Source organism: Meleagris gallopavo, chromosome 8, assembly GCF_905368555.1.
Source record: "Meleagris gallopavo chromosome 8, MGAL_WU_HG_1.1, whole genome shotgun sequence".
NCBI lineage: Eukaryota > Metazoa > Chordata > Aves > Galliformes > Phasianidae > Meleagris > Meleagris gallopavo.
This window is the reverse complement of record NC_139411.1, coordinates 34,316,194-34,336,082: the sequence shown is the minus strand read 5'-3', so window position 1 is coordinate 34,336,082 and position 19,889 is coordinate 34,316,194. Positions and strand designations below refer to the sequence as shown.

Genomic DNA, 19,889 nt, shown 5'->3' with positions numbered 1-19,889 from the left:
GCTGGCCGCGCGCCCCGGAGCGCAGCGCCGACCCGCGGCACCGACCGGAGCCGGGAGCGCGCAGCGAGCGAACGGCACTTCCGTGCGCGGACCAGCCCCGAACGCTGCACGGAACCGCTCCCGGCCCCGGACGGCCGTTTGGTCCCCGCAGGATCTTCTCGAGCTGTAGCGACGCCCATCGACCCCCAGAACCGCTCCTCACCCGTTAGCGGTGAAGGCGAACGAAAGGCCCGCGGCAGCCCGGTGTTGCGGTGCCCCCTGGCGCTCCGTGCGGCACCCGCAGCCCCGCACCGACAGCATTGGGCGTCGTACTGAGGGATGGGGGTAGGGGGAAACACCGCTGCTGGGTGGGGGGCTGGACGGGATGAGCTTGGAGGTCTTTTCCGACCCCGGTAACTCCGCGATTCTGTGATTCTTGGCACTTGAGCACCAGGTATTGCTAAGCAGATACACGCCACTTTAGCATAGATTTTATTAGTATCTCTTTTAGAACCAAGAAGTATCACTATTTTAAAACCTGCTGAAATTTCAGATAAACCGAGCATATTCCCACAGATCCAAGGTTAAGAGTTGCACACCTGCAGTCGTGAAGTGAGATTAAAGAATTCTCCAAAGCAAGAGAAAAATTAAACAGCATTTCAAGCTCCTTCAACAGCATCTCCGAACACCTCGCTCTGGGCCAGGTTTCCTCTCACAAGAGAGCACTGCAACAACCACAGGTGATCTTTTCAGAATCTTGTATTTTGCATTGCTTACAGGTAAGGAATGAGAATCTAAAGGCAAAGCAAATGGCATAACTCATTACAGATATTTAAGTTTGTTATTTTGGGGGAAAAAACCCTCCCAGGGCTTTCGTATGTGCTCCAAAAGGAACCAGAAGCGAAGCCCCCTCCCCTGCTGTGCCGCTGTTTACCCGTTCCTGGCACTCCTGCCTGCTTACACTCACTGCGAAAGCAGCCCACTCCAAACTGCCTTCAGCAGAGGCAGCATCTCATGTCGGGGGCATTCAATAATCCAAACCTCATCCTCCAACAGAGGCAGTTCTGTTCCACCACCCCGGGGATCCCGGCTGCAGGATCCCCTCCAGACTGGGGCTGCCTGAAAACCCACAACTCCTGCAGCACTCCTGGCTGCTGGGCAGCCCTGCCAAGCCGTGGACTGCTGAAGTGCTGCGAGACAAAATGCTGGCCTTGTCCTCCGAAGTTTCAAGTGTAAGGCTATAAAGAAAATAAGCCCAATTAGTGGACTGCATTTTCCAGCGCTCCACCTTGCTGTTCTCTGGTACATTCTGTCTCTGCAGCTGCAGGTGGAAATCTGAAGTGTTTCTTCCTGCTCTTTAATAGCTTCACGCAGCTTTGATGCCCCTAAAGCATTTCTTCCGTGATGAAAAAGAAAATTTGCAGCAAAATTTCAGAGCCCAAGACCGAGAAATATAACACCCAAAAGCTTCCATGCAACATTAACTTTCAGAGGAGAAAAAGCATAGAGACCCACCTACATTGCATCCCTCAGAGCAGGAGCACAGCAGTGGAGCAGGACAGGATCCCAAGCAAAGAGCAGGAAGAGCAGTTAATGGCCCAGCAGATAGGGAACGCATCTCTAAATTGCAGTTTGACTTTGACAAGCTCAGGTAGTGAGCAATCCAAGTGAACATAACGAGAAGGCAGGCAGCTGTACAAGAAATACAGCTACTGGGTAAGTGTGACCCACCACATTTTTAGGCTCACCAATAAATACCTCGTTAAAACTATATTTACTGATTCTGAATGTGCACAGCACTCCTCCAGCTCCCATTTCTGCTCCAAGTTTCAGGCTGCTTTCCCTCATCCTAACACTGGCTGGTAAATTAACATCAATTCTCTTCTTTTCCACTGCCTTTTCAGATGTTTGCCAACTACACCACCACCCAACGAACAACACCTCGATTACCACCATACATCACCCTCAGTTTTGTTACACATCTCCTGAGGTCTTCCAACGTTTTCCTCGTAGAGAGGAATCACAGAATCATATGGGTTAGAAGAGACTGCAATGACCAAATACACAGATATGTGTCTTCAGTATCTGTATTTTTTGCTCTATGTACACACATCACGTTTCTTTTGTCTCACACACAGTTGTTCACTCTCTGAGCTGTAGCCTGCAGTCAAAGATGAAGCTCAGTTTAAGCTCAAAAGGCAACACAAGGTATGAATTAATCAAAAAGATTTATTTTCTACTCAGCTGAATGGGAATTCGTGGAGTCCCCTGGACAAGCTGGGAGGCTCTCCTTGAGGCACCCAATACAACGACGGCAACAGCACATCGCAAAGGAAACCTTTGCATCTACCTGTGACCTTTGCGAAGGCACAGGACAGGACCAAAGTCACAACCAGGAGGTCGTTACTGCCCCGTGTGGGTACGGGCTGTGCAGAGCTCGGGCAGACACACGGAACAGCTGCTCAGCCCATCTCCCACACCACAGAACTGCTGACTGCCAGGGCTTCCCCCCACACCGACCAGGTGCACAGCTTTCATTACTGCACTGCAGGGTCGTGCTGCTTCAGTGGCAGTGACACCAGAAACATGGAGAACAACTGAGTGGGCAAGGAGGGAGTGAGAGAGAATGGGAAGTTCACTGTAAGCAGAGAAATCCTGTTTCTGTCTGAAGCGGGGAACCTAACCAAAAAGGGCAGTATTAAAGAACCAGTGGGACTGCCCCAGTTTACCACAAACTGCTACTGAGAAATGTCTTCAAGGAGCAACACAAGTGTTTGAACACTGCTGGAAAAAAATATGTATGTATCGCTATCTTGGCAAATAGGGGAAACAGCTGTACAGAAAGTAAGGATGTTCCCAGCGCAGTGATCCTGTGCTTTGCACAAAGCGTTACTTCCTATTTCAGAAAGGATTCAAACTCCCAAGGAAGGCCTGCATCCACCGCATGCTGTGAGATGTGGCAAACACCACATCTGTAAAACACAAGCACCAGGTGCTATCGTGTCCTCAGCTACTTCTCTACCCCCGAAGGGAAAGGCGATGGCACAGAACCAGTGCTGAGTTACCAAAAAAAGGGCAACAGCCACAATCCAGTTAAAGAAAGGTTTGCTTACCCGTGCCCAGGACCAGAGCCCAGCCAACACTGCAGGAGGGCCCTCCAGGCAGACCCCCTTCCACGAGGTTAGGCAGGGACACGGCCAGGATCCACCCTTCCAGCCCCACAGCCGAACTGCTCCCAGCTGTGCTGCCAGGGCTGCTGTGTGCCTCCTCCAGGTGCTCAATCGCAGCCCCAGGCCGCAGCTCAGCAACTCCCAGACAGCCACATAATGAATGAGAAATCCCCTTCTCTGCAAGGTTCTACAGCCCTTCGTTATCCTGTGTTACCAAATTGCAGATATCCTCCCCAGGGCACAATTAGCTAAATATAAATGGAAGAAGAATCGAAATCGGAAAATGTAAACATCCTCTCCAGAATTAACACTACAGATTTTTGCAACCCTAGAAACTGTAAGTATTTTGTACTCTACACATTGCCATAAGTACAAATTATTCGAATGCATTTGACCGCATACTGAAATGCTTTTATACTTCTCACGAGAAAAGCACAGCTGCCATCACTTGCAGCTCCATCCCTGCCACGCAGCCCTGCGGAGCTCAGCCCACCTGCAGGACTGACAGCCAGCAGAGCTGCTCCCTCTCCCATCACTCTTTCCCTGCACTAAGCTTTGGTCAGCCCTAAGTTCTTCACTTCCATGTTTTGTAATTTCTTTGCTTTTCTTCATTAGGCCACTCATCCAACAGGCCCAAGCTGCACTGCGGCACATCCCTCAAGTTCAGCTTTTCAATAGGGGGCACTGCTGTTGAAACTAAGAGATCGGTGTAATCCTTTGTATCAGTTACACTCAGATTTTTCCCTAAGAAAATAGTGCTCAGGTAGCACCCATCAGTCTGACAGGACTGTGATTTGTTGACCCTTCATTCTTCTCATGCAAAGATTTTTTGCCAAGTTTCAAGGAAGCTGTGCTCTGGAAGAGCCCAGCAGCCCGTGGATGCACAGAAGCACAGCACGGCCTCCCCTGACTGGGAAGGTATGGATCTCAACTTTGTAAACTCTTCACTCTTTTTTTTTTTTTTCCCTTTTTAAATCATCAATCCCAGCACCCAGGAGCCGATTCAAAGCGCGATCATTTTTAAGCACATAAAACTTCCCATGTAAGTTCAACAGTTCCCGTGCCCTCTGCACCCTGCAGACCTCCCATCTCAGAGCAGCGGCTACACTGCAGACCCAGGCTGCTGCCTCACACCAGGATGGGGGTCTGCCCCAAACGTACACATGGCCACGTCAGAACCACTGCATAACAACGTGTGGTTCTGACAGAGCAGGGCACGGACACCGCAAACCTCTGCTCTGCACCAGAACCTCTGCTTGGAAGGGAAGAGATGAGAAATCAAGAGTGGTGCAATACCCGGTATAGAAGGATTGAATCCACTCTTTTTGCTCTCACTCCACGGTTTTGCAGCTCTTACAGTCTCTCAGTGCAGATTTGGGTATAAATAAGAGCTACACGCACTGTGACTGAATGAGAGCTCTGCAGGACGAGCAGTTGAAATACATTCTATATGGCAGAGGAAGCAAAGACGCAGAGCACACCCACGCAATAATCGCTGCCATGCCACCAGTCCCCATGTGCAGTCTGTAGTCAAAACAGCAGAGGTTTTATCATAACCAATCCAAATGTGGTGTAACTACCAAAACGAGGGCACTGCAGGAGCCAATTTTCACGTGTAACTGAGGTTACTCAGGGATTTCCCACACACACGTGGCCATGACCCACTGCAGTGTATCAGACCTGTGCTGGCTGCCATCACTGGCAGGTGCACTTGTCAGTACGTTTTTGGGCACCCACAGAGCAGCAGTTACAGCTCTGCATGTCGCCCACGGGCAGCACTGTGCCCCACACTCACTGCTGCAGGATCCAAACTGCTGCACAGCGGCTCTGCTGCAGTGCTGGGACGTCATGGGATGGATGGAGGTTTGGGGCCAAACAGCTCAGCGGGTACCCTGGATCTGAGGGAAAAACCCACAGGATTTGATGTCCTTCTTCCCACATTCTAGAGGAAAAGCTTTTATCCAAGGCACATTCTGTCATCCTCTCCGCATGCAGTGTGTATATACTACTGCTTACACACTGCTCCCATCCAGCACGAACAGATGGGCACGTGGGAGGAGCACAACACTCCTGCATGTTACAGAAGGTTCCCAAACTTCATCTGCGTGCCCACAGATTCTAAATATTAAGTCCATGGGATTATTTGTCTTTAAATACATCACTATCTCAGCTAACATTAAACACAGCACAATAAAGTCACAAAGCTGTTCCAGTCCATAATTGAGATCTGTTCTGCCATTCCAATCCCTCCTGTGGGAATTAAGTGGAACAGAATGCAACCCCACATTTTCATGCAGAAAAAAAGCAGCTTTTGATTTGCTATTTTGAAGAACACCAAAAAACCCTCAAAACTTTGTAGGCTGCGTCCTACCAAAGGGCGCTAAGAAGCCAAATAACTGATGCTTCAAGCATATTCCTCCTTTATTTTGAGAGGAAGCATACAAGAAATGCGCAGAGGACCCCAGAAAAAACACAGGGAGGGTCCACACTGCAGGGAAAGCAATGCAGCACTGCCAGGAGCTGCCGCCGCCCATGCAGCCCTCAGGGCAGCATCACGAGCTCCACATCGCTGCTGCTGCGATCACTGAGAGCCGCGCAGCTCATCCCACGCTGACAAAACGGAGGCAGCCAGCACTCACCATCTACACAGCGTTTAAGAGGAGAACCAGAGGAGCCCCGCTTGGCTCACGGCTGCACACGCGGCACTGAGCCGGGACGGAACACAACCGCATGCGGCCAGGCGGCTCTGTGTGAGCTGAGGGCTTCTACTTCCTTAACCTTAAGGAAGAAGCACATGTGCATATACGCACACTTACAGTTTGATAACGATTGTGCATTAATTTCCCGATTGTAAAGAGCGCTCAGATCAGGAAGAATCCACGTGGACTGAGCAGCTCTGCCCAGTCCTGAGCGCTCTGCCCCCAGAAGTGCACTCACAGCCTGCAGGCACTTCGCTTCCATTGCGCCGAAGCGTTTCCATATATTCCAACCCTGATGTCCATTTGTCACCAAAATGCTTCTGGTGCCCGTGGAAGGCATAATTCTGAACATGCAAGAACATTAATTTTCATCAACATAAATGTCACTGAATTTTCAATGAAATTAATGAAAAATGCTGTTTTATTCTCACTCCTGGTCTTCCTCCTATTTTGATTCTACAAACTGTTCTGCGGTTGGCGGAAATACCAGATCAATACCTGCTCTCACGTAACACTAACATGTGGTAACATTTAAAGGTAAATTTGGTAATTAAGAAGCAGTACTGGGATATAATTGATTTCAAAACAAAAGTTACAAACAGATATCAAGAAAACAAGCAATCACGTAACCACATGAAGTTCTGGAAACAGGCATGGTTCCTTGCAATGGCACCACCCATGGCATTAAGGTAAATGCAAAACCACATCCTTACAGCAGGATTTTCACTTTGTTTGCGTGGCATTTTGATACTTTTACCTTTCACCACATTGCTCAACATTTCAATGGTTCATTCACACTCTGAATTTCCTGCGTTCCCTTTAATGACAGCACATCCCAACACCCCTCATTCCACTCTGATACCAATGGCACCCATAGTAATTAGGTTTCCTTATAGCAAAGGTAGCATTATGACAAACATTTCCATTATTAATGGCTCAAGGAATCCGACCACAAATACTGCAAATGATGCTGCATCTTTTCCTCTCTCCTGACAGCTTTTAAATTCCACCCTCCTAACAAATTTACAGCTGCAATAGTGAGGGAAAAGATGGAAAAATGTCATCTGGGGCCAAAAAGCAAACTGTGCTCATCTGTGAGGAACGGGAGCTCCAACAATAGGAACACACTGAAGCCTTCAGAGTTTTCTGTGCGTGGACAAAACACCAGTGTGTCAAACCCTCTTACAGAGGGCAGAACGTGGTGTTTGCAGTGCCGTGCAGGACTGGCAGTGATGCCCCCACCCCTGTGACACACAGGCAGAACTTCCCCACGTGTTCCCTCTGTTTGCCTCCTGCCCAGGATCTGCCCACCCCAGGGGAAGAACAGAGCTCCAAGGTCAGCCCAAAGCCTGCTGCTCCACTTTTTGTTGGTAACTCAAATCCTTCCCTTCCATTTCCCCCCCCGTTTTCTGCTAATTGCACACCTTGTTTCCTTAACATTTCTGCTACCCCATAACCCGGGAGGTTGGTGGCTCTGCCTGCAGCAGGGGTTTGGAACTTGATGAGCCCTGGGGTCCCTTCCAACGCAAGGCATTCTATGATTCTGATTCTAGCTCCCTTCTAAAAGGCCAGTCCCTCTGCCACTTACCCCACAGAGCTCAAGAAGCACCAGCACACACTCGGACCGTTGCTCAACCCAGCGCACGGTGCAGCTCCTTCCCTGCTGACTGAAGGACGGCCTCTGCTGAACACCCCGTCACGTCACAGCGCACCACGCACCATTAAGAGCTCCTTGCTGCACAAAGCACAGCTGCCTCTCGGCCACTGCGGGGCTTAAGGCTCACTGCTGGCTGCGGGGGCCCAGCACTGACCCATCAGATGGGGGCAGGAAGAAACTCCTTACTGAGAGAACCAACAAGGGAAGCGTTCCCTGCTCGCACTTTTTCCCCACAACAGATTTCAGTAGATGGGATTCCAGCGTACCTGAAGCAGTGGCTCTGCAGAGAGCAGCTCGCCGTTCCCAGACGCACAAAGAAAGCAGAGGATGGATCCCAACCCCTTTTGTACAACATCTTTAGGCAGGAATTCAAGGGGACGGTGCCTCCGACTCAAGGCTGGCAGTGCAGTCAGGCTTCCTGCAAAAAGCACTGCCATTCAGCAACGCTTCGGGGGATGCTGGAGGCTTCAGAAGTGCCTGGCGGCTGAGTCAGAGGAATGAGTGCTACTTCCTGCCTTTACCATGATTTCTGTTAATAGTTACTACTAATAATTACTATTATCACATAGGCAGATACCATACAGTACCTCATTATTTGTGCAAATTGTTTTCTTCAGCTTGCTGTTTTCAGAGCTACAAATTATTGGTACTTCTCTATACACTGAGTGCTAGCAGTGCTCTGACAGGGAAGGTCATGGCCTGTACAGATCCTCGTGTGTTATCTTCTCTTTTCAAAAATCTCGAGCTATTCAAGAAAACACAACAGACCAGGCTGAGGTGCATAACAAAGCCCGCTTCCTCCTTGAGAGCGACTCCTACCAACTTCAATGCTCTGGAAGAAAGAGTCCAAACTCAATTCCTGCATCAGATGCACACAGAACCAACCAACAGTGTTATCGTTTCGCACACTGTTACATCTATCCCAGAGATGCTGTGTCCTCCACCCTGTCTCAGCGTGGCAATGCCCCTCCCAGCAGAGCCAGGAAGATGTGTTCAGTGCTGTGTCCTCCATGGCTGCACACCCCGTGCTTTGGTTTCAAAGCTGTTTCACACAAATTTGTGCAAGTTCTTGCTGGGGCTGTTTGCACGCTGCTGCTTTTACCTGTTTTGCCCCTACACTCTCCAGCTGCTGAGCACCTTTGTGATCTCATGGTTTTTTTCCTCCCCCTTTTTAAAATACTTATTTTCTCTAAGCTGAAGACCTCCCTTGTCAAAAGAACCATCTCACTCAGCTAATGGGTACCGCTGCTCTGCTCCTGTTGTGCTTCCACTCAAACAAATGGAACCTATGATGTGGGCAGGCAATATATATATATATATATATATATATTAACAAATTTGTTTTCAAGTTTTCCTTCTTTTCTTTCTAACATTCTGATTTTCCACACTGGAAGTCACTGGGTCCACCCTGCCTCCCTCTCCCAGTCCCACAACAGCTGCTCTCACCCAAGGAAACAAAGAGCTTCCAGACCCCAAGCATTAGAGTGACCGATCTTCACCCTCCAAGGGCTGCCAGGCCTGCTGCAGGCTCCTGCTGCTCTCATACACCAAAGCAAATGCTCAACAACTTACTCCTATGTATTGTACAAAACGTCTGCAGCCCCAGTGCTCATCCTGTGCCTGCTGGGCTGTGCGCAGAACACACAAGGCGTATTGCACAGCATGCACTTATAAGCACATACACTGAGCTGCACACAGATGATGACTGAAGTCATCTTCCTGTCATGCTTTGGTTCTGTCCAGTGAAATGGGAACAAGGCACAAAATAAGCAAGTGTCAGAAAACAGATTTTCTGTCTTTCCCATAGCTGCTTCAAAAAAGTAAAACTAAACTGCATTTTCTTCTTCCTGGTAACTACATTTTCAGAATGTTATAATGCTTTCAGTTGGCGAGAAAAGCCTGAACTTCCTGATCCAGGCAGAAGTATCAGAGTTGGAATCTGTTCCATCTCTCAAAACAAACACTAGAAGCCTCTAACAGGAAGGTGGCACATTTATTCCCAATTGATGTGTTCTGCAGTGGGCTCTGTGGGGAGCAGACTCCCAGCTGCTCATCAGGAGGTGCCCTCACACGGCCTCGCCAGCACAGCACTGCCTCACGTCCCGCTCACCGACTGCGCCGAGCTGTGTGCTGCTGTGTGCTGCTCTGCTCCGTGCCTTGCAGTACAGAACAGCATCGCTGCTCCTGTAAGATGTTTTTGTAAAACCTGACTTGCAGAAATACCAAATACATTACTAATAGCACAGCTATTTGGTTTTAAATTACCAGCAATTAAAGCTGAAAGGAATGTTACAAAACAAATCTTGCGCTGTGATTAGCAGCTTCCTTGCATTAGTTCTCCAGAAACGTCACTTACAGCAATATTGACAGAGAGCACTTAAAAAGACAAAATAAAAACCAGCATGCAAGTAATGGAAGGAAATAAGAGCTAACGTAGGCAGGGAGGTTCTCCAGGAGCAGCAGAGCACCACGAGGTTCACCCCAGCACCACCAAGGGCTGTGAAGCACTGGAATAGGCTCCCTGGGAGGTGGTTGAGTCACCATCCCTGGATGTGTTGAACAACCATTTGGACGTGGTGCTCAGGGCCACGATTTAGCAGGGGGCTGTTAGGGTAGCACGGCTGGGTTGCGGTTGGGCTCGATCTTTAAGGTCTGTTCCAACCTGAGCAATTCTATGATGGTCCGAGCACAGCAAGGAGATGGGGCCCACACTGCAGCAATGTGGCACTCAGCGAGGCGTCCCAGCACTGCAAACTCATTACAATCTCACCAAACTACAGAGCAAATGCACCTGAAACTTCCATCTCTTCTACTGCATTCCGACTTCTGCCATTGTTGATCTGTTTCTAACAGGTAACTCACCAATAGCATAGGGAAAAATGAGTTTTGCCACCCCAACATTTACTCAAGGTAAATTCAACTCAAGTCTAAAAAAAAAACTGAAACTTTTTTCTCTGCCTGACTGTACACAGAACTGGAATTCCCAAGTTTCAGCAAGAATTGTTATCCTGAAGCGTGCTGAAGGCAAACTCAAACTGAAAGCCAGTGAAAACAAGAACTGCCTCAGCCTTCGTTTTAAAGCAGCACCGAAACTGAGGCGATTCAGGCACCAAACCTCAATGAGGCCAATGAAACCACAAGCACAGCACATGTGCACCACGTTCTGGCTGCAGAGCAGACTGTGCTCTCCTGTCACTTCAGGGATGAGTGCAGGGACGGCTGGGTGGGACCATCTTAGAGCTCCTTTCCAGCCTTGGTGAGTCTGTGATTCCATGATTCAACCTGCCCAAGTCTTACGGATGAAGGGAAGTCCTGGAGAAGGCATGGAGAGCAATGACCCACGATCACAGAGCAGTGGGAACAGCACAGGCGGACAAATGGACCCGAAGAAAAAAATATGTACAGGCATAGAGGAAGAATTAATTGACTACAACCTACCAACAGACTGGCAGCACTGGAGTAACAAAAATGCATCAAATCAAACATGCACATCTCCTTCACAGAGTCTCACTGCGCTGTTGTGCAATTAGTGCTGGTGGGCTCATGAAGAAATACGCCCACAGAGCCCAAATCCAGGCACCTTCCTCAAGCCATCGAGCATTCCCACACCATTCCCACCACACCGCACAGCCACGCTGATGGCTTTCAATGTGGCACCCATGGTTCCATTTTACCAAGTTTGCCAAGAGAGCTACAGTTACCCCAATTCACAGTCATGATCCACAAATTAGAAAATTACTTCCAATAATCATAAAATGTGTCACAGAAACAGAAAAGCTACCTTATCAGCAGGAATGAATCGCTCTGAAAAATGCGCCTTTTAAAAAAAACTATTTGGAATACAATTATGTTTAAAATAGTCTTGTATGAAGAAACAACCTATTTTTAAATAGATTATCAGAATGAATCACGCAGATGACTTCAGTATTGGAGGAATGAAGCTTCTTATCGTGCTGACAGATGCTGAACACGACTCGGGCGCAGTGTGGAAGCCACCCGTGCTGCACAGCTACCACTGGTGCTGCACAGCATGGCAGCATGCTCTGACAGCCCATAGCCAGGAGCACAGTAGAGCTGCCCTCAACCCTTCAGCATCCTTTTCAAAACCGTCTGGTTAAAGTTTATCCATCTGCTGAGATCCTTCATCATTCCCAAGCATTCCTAAATTACTCTAAAGAATGTTTAGGCAGAAGCAATAATGTTATCACGCTCCTAAACATCACTTCCCACCTCTCCCATTAAACTGGGCTTAAAAAAATTATATAAAAGTATCATCACCCCCATTTCACAGCAGGGGAAGTGATGCAGCGCAGCCCAGTGGCTTCCCCAGAGTTCAGTGCCTCCCTGACTTCTCCAGTAGCCGCTGGCAGCCCTGGGAAGGGAAGGCACACGTGCTGGGTCCCAGGCAGCCCACAGCACAGCCCGGCTGGCTCCGGGCCACTGACATCTGAGCTCACCTGGTGGGACATCTTGGCTGACAATACTTTTTTTTATCCCCTCAAACCATTACATTCAGAACTTCTGCTTCCATGGTTCCCCACAGAACCCAGCAAACTGGGACAAACAGCCACGGGTAAACAACAAAACTGTTCTGTTACCATTTAGGTTTCTGCTCCCCTTCCAATGATTCTTCATTCATAGAACATAAAAAGCTTTATAAAAGAAGGCAAACATGGCTGTACCTGGAATGAACGTGCAGAAAACACACAAGAAGCAAAGACAGCAGCTCAGATGGAGCTCTCCTGCAGCAGCCTCCAAACACATCTCAGTTTATATCACAAACATTTTGTTGGTGTTTATATACAAGCAACATAAACCCGGTGTTCTACCTACTGAAAAAAAAGACAAAAGCACTGAGTGGACACTGCAGGATGGCAGTTAACGTGTGCTGAAGCAATCAGCATTGCTCCTACTCTGTTTCTTGCTGTGGATGGTTAGGGTGGCAAGCATACGGACAAGAGAGCAGTAGGGAAGGGTAGGAGGAAGAGTGGGCTGGGAATAGCTCATGAAACATGACTTTGTAAGAAAGAAAAGCTGTCCTGTCAAAACATGAGTGTTTTGTAAAACCATACCAGGCTTCGACAACCACTTGCTATGTCACAGGCACAATTCCCACATCTCTCTTCCAGCTTTCTGGTGACCCCCTGAGGACCTCACAGCATGGAGAAGCTGCCTGGGCTACACAGAGGACCTGGGAGTTCTGACAGGGACAGCTGCACAGCAGGGAATGCAAAGCCTTCAATAACTGATGAAGGCAACCCACCGTCCTTCAGTGAGGTTCACATCACTGTGCCATCTCATCTCATGCTGTCCACAAGGAGTCGAGTCTGAAGCAGCTCAGCTGCTGTGGAGCTGGTTCTGCACATCACGTCTCTACCTGCTATAAATACTACGCCATAGGTGCAGTGCCATGGACACACAGCCTCTGCCAAGGGGCTGACAGATCACCCAAAGCAGTGCAAACAGCATCGCCCAGCACGCTCCTGCCAGCTGCACTCAGACCCCTGTGACTGAGAAACACTGGGGAGGATGCAGGCAAGTGATTAAGGCAAACGCTGCCAAATGCTGTGCAAGCAGAGCTGGCAGAACAGAGCGGCACGGCTTGGGCCACTCCTACACAGCCAGGGCACTGCTCACTAATGAGGATATACACAGCTCTGCAGAGCCTGCCTGCACCAGCCTGTGAGTGCCTCCAGCCATCTGTCACCACCACGCTGCTGCCCAGCAGAGCCTGTCCTGAAAAGCCTGCCGTGCTCTTTTCCTATTGCTGTGGCTTCAGCAAAACCTCCAACACAGCAAGTGAGCTGGCATCCTTTTCTTGGTGCCTATCATCCATGCAGCCAGCAGGAATGGAAGAAAAGGATGTATGTTGCGTAACGGAGGAATTCCGTGCACCTCAATATCAATGTGGGATATCTGTAATAATCAGAAGTATTACAGTAGCAAAGAGCCCCAATCTAGGATCTGTCCAGAACACAGCATCACATGAAACCAGTTCTACTGCAGAAGGCAGCAGCCATCAGCAAGCAGCACTCTTGCAGCCCCAGCACATGGGCTGTGACCAACAGAGCACACGGCTCACAACAGCCATAGGGGCTTTCCTAGCAGCTACTGTAAATTAGAAAGCTTTGTTAGATTACAGAAAAGGTAACAGTGCTTGGGAACTTTCCCGGGCCTTAGAATAACACTGTGCCACTGAAGAGCCCCACCAGCCCCTGACGTGTCTGCCCGGCCCAGCCCTGCCCCCCCAAGCAATCCACACACATGGCCCAGACTCACCAAGGCTCCACATACCCTCCCAGCAGGGTCCTGCGTGCTGCTGCTCTGCTCAGGACAGAGGCTGTAGTTCTGTAGGAACAGGGCACTGTGCGCCATTTGGGAACGTATCTAGGAACGTTTTGGGGTTACCAGCAGAGATGCCATCTCACAGATGGATAGGACACTGCACGCAGAGGGTGCTGGAAAGTCTAGATTAATCTACTGGAGTCCAAGGAAGCAACCAGCACGATCTATCTGAAGCAGCTGCAAGCAGCACTTCAACTGTGCCTGGTAGAGCACATCTGAGCAGCAGCTGTGCAGGAGGCAGCAGGACTGCCTGCATGGCCAGCATCAGTCCAGGAGGTTTGGTGAGATCCCTGCCTGGGGATGCAGCTTTGGAGCTGAACCTCCCATCACTGCAGCAAGGAGTCTTAAAGCTCAGACAACTTCAAAAAAGGCTGAGGAAACCAAAACAGAATGCAGCCCTTCCACTGTGGGCACAGGCAGTCCAAGGAGTCCCAGACAGCCCCCACGTTTGCAGAGGATGGGTGAGGGATAAGGACCCCTCCCCAGAACCCCTCTCCCACTCTCACCTCCAGCACGTGCAGGACAGCAGCAGGACCCCACACTGCTGCTCAGTTTCCCCCGAGAGGTTTGGTTTGGAAATACCTGCACTTCCAAAGCAGTGACTGGCAGTGCAAAAAGGCACTCATTGTAATCTACAAACTTAAACACTTCTTAAGCATAAGAGGCTGCTGCAGAAGCTCTCGGCTCTAACACTCAGCTCAGAGCCTGTCAGGGGCCCCCAGATGGATGAGGCTCAGACTCGGATGGATGTTTTGCTCTGCCTTACTCAGACATACAGCATCAAACATTTGTGACTGAAACGCTGCAGACATCAGATTAAACTTCTCCCCTCTCAGCAAAGCAATAATTACACACACTCTCACAAAAGTAATTTCCCCGCACCCCCATAGCATATGTTTGTGGTAAATTGAGAACATTCTCCAGATAAACACCAAAAAGAACTCTAACTACAGAACTGAGCATCGGTGCTATTTGCAAAACAGAAGTGAGCGCTTACAAATTCTGCTGGCAGCTCTTTTATAGGATTCCTTTCTAAAAGCAGAGTTTCCAAATGCCTTTGTGATAAAACAAAATAGTAGCAACAGTACAGCAAAGTTTATTTAATAGAAAGAAGAATACTTTTCCTCTTCAGTCTTCTTCTTGCTTTTGTTTCCTACCACTGAAAGCAACCCAGAAAGCAGAATGCTTTTCCTCTGCAAAGATCAGTGCTGAGAAGTGACACATCCCACAGCTCTCTGCTGTGACCATCCGAAGCTTGCATTAAGCCCATGAATTAATACACACTCCTCCAGCACTGAGCAATTGATCTTTCTTTGCAAAGTGATCACTTTAAACTCTGACACTGACTACCCCCATTATTAACTCATCATTTGCAGCTGTTCACCATTTTGCTGAGCTGCAGCTGTTTGGGTTGTTAAGCACATTCCCCAGGCTCAGTCTGAGCTAAACTTATTCTGCCATTTTCAATAATGAGATTAGAAAGAAATATGCAATTTGTACTTGGGGGGGAAAGCAAATTGACCACGTTTTACTTTACTTTTGGAAGCTCTCACATTCCCATTCTTGGAGGCAGCCTCGAAGCGGGACGTGGGTCAGGCATCCACCTCACGCTACTTTTGGCATTTATGTCTCATAAGGGATTCCTGGGGCTAAGTCTGGAAGCTGCTAACATCAGACAAACTCTAAGCTCTTGGAAAACCATCAGCCTGCCTGAGCTGCTAAAACAACAGGCACCTCGCAGCAGGACAACAGCCAGAGACTGCAGCGCTGCACTGCGCTGAGGACACGGGTTGCCAAACAGAGATGGCGTCTCCCCTCCCAGCACACAGTGCCGGCACCAAGGCCGCTATGGAGACTGCACAAGAACCTCTGCTTCAGTGATGGCTTCATTCGATTGCTTCCTTTTCCCATTTGAACACCCACCAGAACAAGTGACCCCACTCGGCCAAGGCACTGCCCAGCCTCAGGTGAGGAACGGCCTTATTCCAGTCGATGTGTTTTCATTTCGCAGCGCTGCAGTTTGACCTGCTTGCTGTTAACGTTCAACAAAGCACACAGGAGAAGCGCCCTTGGTTTGTGGTATTTCTTTACCTCCAGGAAGAAGAGAGCAGCAGCATTTTGGCAGCTGCTCAGCAGCCGACCAACGTTTGTGGCAATGCTCGAAGGCATTTCAGTTCACTCAGAAACGCAGCCACCACACTCACTTCCATATTGCGAAGCAAAATATTCAATCCAACTTAAAACAGAAGTGGATGCACACAGGGATCCCACACCCTCGGGTCTCACTTCCTTAATTTAGGCCTCTCTGTGCACTGGATAAAAATACACCACATCCAGCACGCGGTGAGGATGAATGAAATCCCAGCAATATTGAGGAGTCGCAGTGCCCTATTTCTGATGGCATTTCCTAAACCTGAGCTGTGGCTCAAAGCCCACAGGAAAACACAAAGCAGAGGGGAGTGCATCGCATGCTGGGACTGAGGGCTGATGTGTTTTCCAGGAAAGTGCAGAGAACGCCTTCACCTCAACTACTGCAGCCGAGGTACAACTGTACCACATACTGCCCATGGAGCGCACAGACTGCACCACCAATCCCTCTGATTTAAAACAGATTTATGAAAACTCTTAAAAACTGAAAGGCATTTTCCTGCTCTCTTTAGAGGCATAACCTTGGTTTACTGCATTTTTCCACCCAAGAGCTGAACGTCTAATTACCCACCCTCAAGTGGCCTTAGAATACCTCCCACCCCTCACTCCAATCACACCACGGACCTATTGTCAATCCTGCACAACCGTGCCATACACTCTTCAAGGTTCATCTCCTCTCCTCTCCACAGAAAGGCTTCTGCCTGGCCCAGAAGCTCAAGCACAGTTCCTCTGTCAGCCTCTCCTCCTCACAGCGCCCATCAGCTCTTCATTAACACTAATTAGTAGCTGTTGTGTTCTGTGCTCCTCCGCTCCCGCAGTGAGAAGCACAGAGGCATCCCAGGACACGACAGGCTGCAGCCATGCGGGTGGCACACAGCCCTGCACTGCAGCACCGACAGCAGATCGCTGCTTCCAGCAGTGCCCCTGCACTGACCAAACCCACATTAACAGCTACCAGCCTTTGACTGAATTCCCCCTTCTCAGTTATGAGGTTTGCCGCTCTGGGCCCGCTTGCACCTCCTCTACAACACAGCCAGCTGCGTTCCCTAAGTTTCGCATCATTTTCACACTGGGAAAATGCCAGCAGGACTCACACTGCTAAGTTAGGAGCCTGGAGGCTCACTAACGCATAATACTGATCGGACTTGTCAGTTCATCTGAGTTTTAATAAAAAACAAACGCTTACATAGCGCTCCCCTGCAGAGAGATCGCTGCCAAACAAAGCCCTGAGCAAGTCAGACTGTTACCATGAGAGCACAGCAAACAGAAGAAAAATACAGTTTATATTCAATTGTTTGTACGACCAACGTTGTTACCTGCGGTAAGCAGCCCGGGGGAGGAGCTCTCAGCTCAGGACTTCGGAGATGCAGCGGCTTCTGAAACAAATCCTTGGAGTAATGGCCATGGCAGCTCCTTCCAGGTGGGAGGGCTAACAGGACAGGCAACCATCACATCCAGGAACAGAGGAGCTGCTCCTTGGTATGTGAACTGCTGAATGCGAAAAGCAAAAACTCCTCTCCTCTGAAAAAAGCAACCCACACAGTTACACGCAACCAAGAACAGCCAGCTCCAAATAATACACATCTTAAGACTTCTTTTTAAAGCCAGGATTCAGGGTTGTGGCTGAGAACCTGCAGTCTTCCTGCTCATCACACAGCAGTGCTTCCCCACCGCGCCATCCGCAGCCAACACTGAATGGTGCCAGGTCAAACTGTTTGTCTGCATGAGGATTTACTGTGACTTTACGCATATATTTCACCTTGTAAGGTGATGCCATAAGAGAAATCAGTGACAGCTGAGCTTCGGAGAGGTGTTCGCCTCTGCCCAGTTATCTGTTCAGACTGCTACGCACCTGTACTGCTGACCTTCTACTTGGAGTTCAGATGAGCTGGTAAACAAACTTTCTTCCCCTTCACTTTTCTAAATTAAGAACCACTGAACAACATTTGAAAAGCTCCTGTTTCTGTAACTTTCTCCAGCACAGAAAAGAAACGTTAAGTTCTAATGGTAAATCTTACCAGCACACGCTCTCAGAGGAACACTGGATTGACCCGGATACAGAGAGAAAGGGGCAGAGTGGAATGAACAGAAAAAAGTCATTAAAATGTGAAAGGCTGAGCTGCCCACACAGTACCAGAAACACATTTTGTGTTCTTTTAAGGGATATTTTCAAAACAAAAAGCCTCCTTCTCAGCTAGGAAGGCACATGAATGTTAAGAAGCACAGTAATGTTTCATCACCTCCAGCGTGTTACAGATGTAGGCTTTGAAGAGTAGTGTCACGGATGATGAAATGAAACTCCAATCTCTTGAAATCAGTGAGGAAAAAAAGAATATGCAAAAGTAAACACAGACAGGAGAAGACAAACTCTTGGGAGCAGTTGCTCTGCCTGTTGCAAATCTCTCCTTGCCTTTCTGCAAGCCGCTCCTTACACCCACCCAGGCAGAACAGCCGTACATCCTCATCTTTCTAAGGCTGCACCATGACTACTAAGTAGCATCTCATGCTTGGTCTATTTGGTAGCCTTGTCGTCTTTGATTTTCTAAGCTGATTTTCTACCATCGTGTGCCTTGAAGTGCAGTTCATCTACCTGTGGTAGAGACTTGAATCAGATTTCCTCTGTAAGAGGACAGGAGTGCAGCTCCTTGCCTGCTCTGCAGCTCTCACACCACCCTGCCCTGGCTGCTACCATCACACAGCACTGACAGCAGCAGTGCTGCTTTGCCTGAGCTTCGCCTCCCACTCTCTTCATACGAGCAGAGCCTCCTCCCAGCTGACCTCTTTTGTTTATGGAAATCATCACATCCACTGGCTGGTAACATCTCCAGGAACAAACAGGCATGCATGCAGCACGACCAGAGCTTCCACTGCTTAAATGCTCAGCTAAATATAAAATACAAAGAGAAGACAGGAAGAGAAAAATAGAAAAAGGAATAACAACTTCTTGGTGATTTCGAGAACAGTCTGCTCCTGATAACCTCTTTGGTCGCCCCACCTGCACATTTCTCCCTTAGAGGGTACTCACAGTCAGAGGTGACTGGAAGAATAACCTACCTTAGCAGTCAGCTTTTTATTAAGGTTCCTCAATTCAAAAACAAAGACCAGGGTGTGTGAGAAGGCAGACTTCTCTCCTCATTTCCTCTTCCTATACCGGACCACCTGTATAATCAATGGATATACAGATGGTACAGTATATCCAGGAGCTTGGCTGATGGAATTGTTATATTGGAGTAGGAAAAGAAAAAAGAAAGACACTCTCCCTACCCTGGGCTCGTGAAATAGACTCCAGTGGAACAGATCTCCAGAGAGATCCTTCCCCACTGTTGGTCAGCTCTCAAATGGCTCTAGGAGAGGTGCAGCCAGGCTCCACCCCTCCCTGCAGCACAGCTGAATTGCCTTCACCTGTGCTCCCCTGGCTGACTCACTGCTCGCCTCAGGTGATCAATCAGAGGTTCAGGCCGTGATCCAGCAGTTCTAATGCACTACCATAGAACAGTTTATACACCTTTCTTTCTTTCCCATATGATTAATAGCCATTACTGAATGCACGCTTCCATGAAATCACTGTAATAGAGTTGCTGTGGTTGGCAATCTGCACTGCCACTCCTGGTCTGAAGTGCAGCTGCCCAGCAAGGGCTGAACATCCTTCCCTGCATGTTGCTGTGAATAGCAGCACAAGGCACATGTGCCCAAGGAGGAGGAAGGGAACCCCATTTCCAGTGTCAGAAATAGAACACATACAGTTCTGCTGCAGAAATAATGATGACTGCACGCACGAACCTCCAGCACCCTCACACTGCGGGTGAGGACAGATGTTGCACTCCGAGAGGAAAAAGGGCAGCAACATTTGGCTTTTCTGGAAAAGATTTTGCACCACTGAAATAACTGGCA

At 48.9% G+C, this 19,889-nt stretch overlaps 1 long non-coding RNA gene across 2 annotated transcripts; it reads right to left on the bottom strand.

Moving 5' to 3' along the window:
• Positions 1-460: 460 nt before the first annotated feature.
• Positions 461-19,395, bottom strand: LOC146543909 (uncharacterized). 2 transcript variants are annotated; one of them, XR_014884799.1, is made up of 4 exons: positions 19,263-19,395; positions 19,053-19,157; positions 17,315-18,881; positions 461-1,217 (listed from the first exon to the last, which is right to left on the bottom strand). It is a non-coding gene; the product is annotated as an uncharacterized LOC146543909 (long non-coding RNA). The 2 variants fall into 2 exon arrangements; XR_014884800.1 differs by having other exon boundaries at positions 17,315-17,427.
• Between the last annotated feature and the right edge of the window lie 494 nt (positions 19,396-19,889).